The sequence below is a fragment of the Canis aureus genome, chromosome 18 (genome assembly GCF_053574225.1).
Source record: "Canis aureus isolate CA01 chromosome 18, VMU_Caureus_v.1.0, whole genome shotgun sequence".
NCBI classification, from domain to species: domain Eukaryota; kingdom Metazoa; phylum Chordata; class Mammalia; order Carnivora; family Canidae; genus Canis; species Canis aureus.
In genome coordinates, this window is record NC_135628.1 from 6390938 (window position 1) to 6399423 (window position 8486).

An 8486-nucleotide genomic window follows, 5' to 3' on the forward strand; every position below is an offset into this window, starting at 1 on the left:
AATGACTTGTATCAGAAAAACTTCCTAAAAAAAAAAAAAAGTGTAAATAACTCCTCTTTCATTACGCTGCAAGATAGTTGCCTATTCATCTAGCCTAAACATTTACAGTGACTGATTTATTCAGTGTTGAAAATCAAATCTATGGCAGTTCAGATAATTTCTCTGCGTTAGGAAAATGAATAAATTAAAAGTGTGCTTCAGCAATTTCGTCCTCCTAAGCAGAGATTCTGCTAGCTCGGTGGAAGATGTCAAAACCTGCTGATATCTAACAGAGGCAACTCCAAGTTTGTGTATCCCGGTCCAGTCTACCTTTCCATCAGGCGGTACATGTGGAAATAGAAAAGCAGCTCTCTAATTAATCAAAGTCAGATGTGCCTGAACGCCTGGAGTTGCTGCTGATCCTTGTCCCAGCTTCTCCCATGTTCTCGCTCTATGTTTTTACCTTGAAAACTTCTGCTCTGAGCTGGGAATGCCTGAAGGGCTTGCACGGTAAGTCAATGTGAAATTATCTCAGCAGGAAGAAGTTGCTTTTCAGCTTAAATGATTTAAGGCAGCAATTTTTCACACTCTCAAACTCTGACAAACGCCCAGATTGCCTCTCATGTCTGACTTCAAAATATTCAAAGAAAAGCTATTTTTATTAAAAACACTCTAGAGAAAATTGTATGTCACTTGTTCTCTGATATAACTTCATTTCTCCTGACAGTGACAATTTTCACCTCAGTACAATTTCTTTATTTTTTTTCCAAAGCTAATTCTGCTTAATATTAGTATTTATACAAACTCATATCAACTTGTCTCTGTGAAATATTCAAGGGTGTCAGGTAAATGTTGCTCACTGTCATTCATCTTCTTTGGGTGTTCAAAATGATCAATCGATTTAAAACTACACTTAGTTACTTTGGATATTATTGTTTTATTTGTGAGGGAGAACTTAACAACTGTTAAGACCCTTCATTTGACAAACCTGTCTGCGAACTGCAAGGATTTCCGAACTTGATGGCACGTGTCTGTTGCCAAAGATAGTAAAAGTTTACATTAATAAATCTATTTGTTCTATGCCTTTAAATAAAGCAGGTAATACAGTGCATGTTTTGTCTTATGCTGCTTACATGTTAATAAGATTACGGTGGATGTCATATTGCACTGAAACATCACATTTGCTTTATTATGAATGCTGGCAGTGCAGAAACATCACATTATAATCACTTCAAAAAAGAAATATATTCTGCATATTTTCATATGTGTTTATAATTCCACTAAACCTCAGCAGAATCAAACTCAGTAGGGACAAGAATGACAGAAGGTTTAATGTTCCAGAGCCTGCTGAAATCTTGGTGCATTGATATATAGCAGAATAGTTAATATGTATAAGGTTACTTGTGGCCTGTGACCTCAAAGCATATCTTCTGGCCTTATCACATTTCCATGAGAAAAAATAACCACTGGCATGTGAATTTTCCACAAATAATTCGGAGCTTTTTTAAAGGGTTAATTCTATTTTTGACTGTGAAAGCCTGAAGTGAAGTGTTTATAAAGGTAAAGTGAGCAGTAACCATTATCCAGGTGCTGTAGCAAAGGAGCAGACCCTTTTTTAAAAAAATAAATATATGCACCAATTTCCTACCAGTATGCTTTTTATATTCCACTAAATGTTTCATTTCTAAATACAACTGGATCATTTTTATTTCATTTTTATCTGTTACAAAGAAATCAAGGAAAGAATTACCTTGCAGCCGCCTTCTACACACAGTGCTGGGGTCAGGTCAAAGGAAGCACATCAAATACAGCAGAGAAGTACGTCTCGTAAATTTCAATGTTAGACGATGCCATACGCAGCTCCTACACCTACACCCCTGCCTGAGAAGTTGTCATCTCCTCCAGTCTGTGACTTGTAACGTTGTTTTCTGTTTGGAAGTCACAACTACTTTGATTTCACTTCACTTCCTGGAGTTTGATTTACCAGTTTTGAGCTCACTGAAGGGAAAACTGGTTTATATTTGATGCTCTGCATAAATGTAACAGTCTGTACCTTCCTCCATAGTGAAGAGATTTTAAGAAAACTTGCAGAAATATGATGAGATTGGTGCTTAGGTGATAGCGTAACCTAAGCAATTGTTGAAAAGCCAAAACTTTTACATCTGCGTGTGTGTGGTTGCGAATGTACATAGGCATCCGTGTGAGAGATTCCTCCCAGAAGAGTTTACGTAGCTTATTATGGGTTAAAATATATGCGGCGTTTTAAAAAAATTACAGTATTTAACAAAAATTTGCAGGCTGAGTACACTATTTCTTTTGCATTTTCAAAAGAAGCCATGCCGTAATATTGTTCAGGATTTCTATTTCTAACAAAAGCAAACATATTGATAAATTCAAAATGTTATGTTTATGAATTGATTGATTAAATGCTTTGTTTCTGTTTTGCAGTATGGGCATACCAGTGGGAAGAAAATGTAAGATTTGCTTTCTTACTAAAATATTTACAACTTTCTCTCATTGTGTATTTTGTTATGGGAAATTAGCAATTGTTTATCTGAAATATAATTATATTAGATATATGCCAATGAGATTGTGACTGACCCAGAGGAATATCTCACATTAAACTTTAGACTTTAATAAAATTTCAAAATGATGCTTTTCTATATTATTTAGAAAAAATATTATTTACAAAAGTACATAATTTGCTAATTTAAAATCCTGTAAGTAATATTTCCAGTTGCTCATTAAAATAAAAATAAATATTTAAAAAATAAAATAATAAAATAAAATAAATATTTTACTTTCTATAAAAGGACATATAAATGATAATATACAAATATATGGATTAAACCACATTATATTTGTATTTGTTACCCATTTACATATAGCTAGAATTATATTGGTTGTTTTCCCAAAACCATTCAGGAAAATATATTTAATATTTTTTTGTTTCAATTCTTTCAAAAATAAAATAATTTATTACTTAAATTTGTTTTTTTCTTTCATCCTCAGTGCTTAAGTGTATCACATTTGAATAATTGTTTATGGAATATTATGGAATATTTAAAATATGCAGTGTTTTAGTAAAAGTTGGAAACTGGATGGAGCACACACACACATCTCTCTTACATTTGGGTTTAAGAAATAATTTAGCAACATCACTATAAGCAGTTCTTGGAGTGTACTTTTGTCCTGAGTCTAGTCTAAACATTTTTGTAATACCAAAAAAAAAATTATCTGGACTTTTTCAGTGTGATCTATGCCAAGAAATCAAGGAAAGTGATAAAAGCTGGAAGAGAGAGTGTGCATTAGTGAATATTTATATTGGCAAGACCTGAAAATTTTATAGAAGTAAAACAAACACAGTGGTTGCTTATTTCTGAGAGGAAATCGACCTCACTGAATTTCTTTCAGGAAAACATTATTGCCCCAAATGATATAAATCTCAATTGCTATCTCTAACAAATTAACTTGAAATGCTGGCAATGCCAAGGAGCTGCATTAAGTTTTCTCTTGTTTACTTTTTCCTAATCACCATAAAAATCCTTAGTGAAACAATTATTCTTAAAACAATCAGGACAATATATCTCTATAAAGGAGAAAATCGATTTAACAACAAAACCAGATTTATCTCTATTGATCAAGAGGCGTTCGGTGTAATTTTAGTGAATTATGCCTGGCTTTCATTTCCTAGCAGAAATTTTTCAGTGATGCTCGAAAGGCAGATTGCAAACTACTGCATAATCTTTTGCATGCTATTTACCTGCTATTGTAATCACTGTTTAAAAATAACCAAAACAAAGCATATACAGGAGTCTGAACCAAATATTTATTTTCTATTACGTGAAACAGTATTACTATCGTGTGTGACTTAGTTAATAGTACTTACCTAGAAACCTGATGTCATTTTTTTTTCAATTCATTAGTAAAGAAATCAGGTCTTTATAAAAGGATTCAGTGTTAAAGAAACAAATCCAAGTTCATCTTATGAGAACGGAATTAGAAAGATTAAGAGGTAACATAATTTTTTCTTCTCGAATAAGAGTAATTTTTAAAGACATTATTAACACTTTCGTATCTGAAACTTCTCAAGCAAGAAGGGAACAAAAAAGAATTGGAGGCAGATGAAGAAAAATTTAGTTATGCTGTGCTGTATGCCCTAAAAATTGTGTTAACATTTTAGGAGAAACATAAAAAAGGTGAATGTTCTAAAAATATCTTAGAGATGCTATTTATTGTTCACTTGAATACCTGGGTGAATGAATCATATTGGCTCATATCTCTTTGAACAGTAATACAAATATCTAAATGCATTTTGTCAATATAGCTTTAGAATATTTCTTGCTATGAAATATTGTACATTTTCTCCTTCTCCTGGAAGCATTTGAAAAGTTTATAAATAAAGCAATCCTTATTTAGAAAAAATGTAATTGAGATTTATATTCATATAAGTTTAAGTAAGCAATATGCCTATATACATATAACTGTACATAGTTGAAAGACACTTCTTTGTAAATCATATTGCATTTTATTTATTTTTTCATATTGCATTTTAATAAACAAAATGCTATTCAATCAATAGATAATTGCCTTTTCTTTTTTTATGAATTATAATTTTACTTTTATTATAAATAATATAAATAATGTACCTGTTAAATCAAAAGGATAATAATAATACAATTAAGATATCACTGTGAAAGACTCATTTTACTATTTTTAGAATTTGGATTCACAAATTCAGGTCAATTAAGTTGAGGTTGCCATGTATTCTTAATTTAAAGTCCATGTTCCACGGGTGTTCACAAAAATATAAAGTAACTTCATTTTGTTACATTAATGATTGCTTAATTGCAGTCTTCCACCACACCTAAAGACGTGGGTGGGGTTTTGTGCATTCATGCAAAGAAGTGTTGATATTGGAAACTGTTATATGCAGTTCTTACTGAATTTATGAAAAGCTTTATTGACATAAATAAAATTCTAACATCAAAGCAAAACAGTTTATGAAATATAAGAAAAGATCCCAACATTGAAGTATATTCTACTGTAATAATTCAATATTCTTCCTTTTTTAAGCCATCGACCCTTATTTAAACAAAATAAACAGAATAAATGAGTTTAGAATATTAAATACATATAAAAATACTTCTATTGAAAATTGATATTCACGAGTCGCCTAGACTAGCAAAAATAAATTGATAGTATAAATCTAAGCTGATTATAATCATATTTATGACTTGTCACTCTTTGTTTCAAGTCTAATAACATTAATATGAACGTATTAAGAGTATTCATTATGATATTGAGCTATAACTTTCAAATTGGACAAGTAAAACCTATACAGTTTTCAATTAGTTTTCATATAATATGAGTAAGTAAGCTAGGATTTCATATTTTAGTGGTGGTTTTCCCATTATGTTACACAATTTTATGATTTCATAGTAAAAGAAACATCAGCAAATGTAAGTAAACTGGACTGCTTGTATACATTATGTTTCTTTGAAAACAATTGAAAATACCTAGAGCTTTTTATTAAAATAAAAGGTACTTTTTAAACTGAATTTTAATAAACCAATAAAATAATGTTATTGTTCAATAGGTAATAATTGCCTTTATATAAACTCAAAAATATTGTTTAGAGTGATTAATATACAATGCTCCATTATGCATCTGGGAGTGTTGATGCATAATTTTTAGTTCTAATGTTATTATGTAATTGAGAGAACATGTTCATTTGCTCTAATAACTACTAAGATGCACTTAATAAAATGAAATGTAATAATACTTGTAATTTAATCTATTCATGGAAGTAATTTTAAAAGTCTACCACTCTCCTTAATGTGGATAACATTCATAATTTATAAAGTGTTGTGATGCAGAATTGACAATGCCATTGTTTTTTACACTTTGAGATGATTCTGCAGCCTTCATATCATCTGCATACCAACCTCAGGATTATCAAGGGCAAACAAAAGATAATTAACACCAGAAACAGGCAAATGCAGGAGCTATCGACTGAGGTTCTCATTTAATGCAAGACTTCTGAAAACCAGAAAATGAAATAACTATAGAAGAGCTTGTCTCTGAAAAAAAATATTTCAATATTCTAGTCTTTATATAAACCTCCCCCCCACACACACACACCCCAGTTTGTAGAGGTAACTTAACTGACCACATAATCTCGAGGTGATGTAGTCCCCATCTTTAACCGAGTTATTAGCAAATGTCATTTTTTAAAGAGTGAATTTCACATTATATATTTTGTAGTTGTAGTTTAATACCAGTTATAATCATGGGTTTATTTATAATGTGTGTATAAGAAGATAAACTACTGCCATAATAACTTCTATCTGTTTTCACGATTGCTAACTGGAATAAAATAAAAAGGAATTTTATGCAATTAAATAGACTCTGATCTTAGTTACAGGTTATATAGCATTATATACAGATATTATAATGTGTTTAAATGATGATTCCAATTCATCAAAATCTTATTTATATAAAATTATATTACTGGCAGAGAATATGCTATGTTAACCTTGGTTATATCACTATCTTAAGTGAAATTATTTATATCTTCCCAACTAAGCGCCCTTTAGCTCTTCATAAATCATCACTATTAGTATGATTCACATATAGGGCTATTTTCACTTTACAGTACAATACAGGGCAATCATTAACATTTTAAAAATTGAACTTCTAAAGTTCTCTGATAATAATTATAAAATTATGTTTGAAATAAATAAAGTGAGTTCATAACAAATTCCTAGGTTAAAGACTTTTTTAAATGTTAGACTTCTCTGATAAAGTATCATGTTATTAATAGTTTTATCTGAAGTGTGTAAGTTAGTAACAAGCCTCAGAGTTTATAGTCATAAAAGAATCATATTGGAACATGCCATTTCATCGGGATTTTTATATAGCATGTATAATTACAAATGTAAGTCTTCTGGAAATGATTATGCATTGTGGAGCTCTGATGTAATATGGTTGCTAGTTCATCTCCCAAATACAACTAGTCAATATGTATTCCGTAAAACTTCTATATTGGCAACATGATGAGAATATTTTCTTTCCCTTAGAGTTAATTTTTTTCTTATTGTCTATTAATACCAACTATCTGCACAACTTTCAAGAGGTGTCCAAAAGAGATTATATGTCACTTAAGTTTAATTCAATTCTACATAGAACTTAAGTTAATTGTGCTATATGTTTGCACATTAAAATATCAAGTCATTGTCTATAAAAGAATCACAGTTTAAAATAAATGTCTCTTACACAACATGATTGTTAACAGAAACATTTTAGTCATGTCTCCAACTTCTTTCCACCAGCTCCTTCCCTCCCCATAAATTTTTCCTGTTGATACGTCCTAGAGCCCCATCTTTGGTTTTCTTCTTACTCAACCATATCTTCTCACACATCCCATTTAATGACCACAGCAAAGCCAATCTTCAGTTACCATCTCATAGATGTCCTGGAACTTTCTTCTAAAATTTGGGCCAAATAGGTATTTTCACCTAAATGTTCTTCAAAATGAACATATATAAAATATCTACCATTTATCTTCACTGTTACCACAGTCTAACCAGTGACATAAGCCAAGAACCTATGAGTCATCCTAGATTTCTCTTTATTCTTTAATCAATCCAAAAGTCCTAGTATTCTGCATCACAAACATCCTCAGAATGCCTTTTCTTCATTCCCATGGTCACTTATGTAGTATAGGCCATCACAGTTTTTGACTTCCTACTTGTTCTTTCAATCTCAAATTTCAACCTGCCCAATCCTAAAAATCAGGATCAGAGTTTTCTGGAAAGGGTCGGATAGTAAATATTTCAGGCTGTGCACCCATATAGTCTCTTTTGCAACTACTCAACTTTGTGATTCCAGCAGGAAAACAGCCATTAACACTTGTAAAAAGATGGATGTGGCATGTTCCAATAAAACTTTTACCAAAAAGGGCAGTCGATGGATTTGGCAGGTGGGTTGTAGTTTCCTGACTCGCGCTGTAAATTGCCCCCATAGTAAAACTTCTAAATGACAAATCAGATCCCACGGTTAGTTTATTTATGTGTTACTTTCCATGACTTGCAAAAGAAAATCCAATCTCTTTAGCGTGATATAAAAGAATCTCTATGATACTGTTTCTACTTCTCACTGCCACTCCCCACACTGCACCTACATACTTAATGTTTGTTCATTCCCATCAATTTGCAGTTGCCCAGATCATCATTCTCTTTGTGTCTTTGCATGTGCTATGTTCATTATATGGGATATAGGAATGCTTTTTATTCTATTTCCCTGCTTTCTTAACTCAGGACAAGAACCATGTTTTTGTTTACCATTGCAACCCCAGTGTTTGGGCCAATGCCTCTAAGTAGTGTGTTGAATGACTAAATGATTGAATAAACACGTACAATTTTATAAAATACATGGATTTTTAAGAACTACTTTTATTTTTATTTCAGCCACTCAAATTATTTAACACTCCCTTGTCAACTATG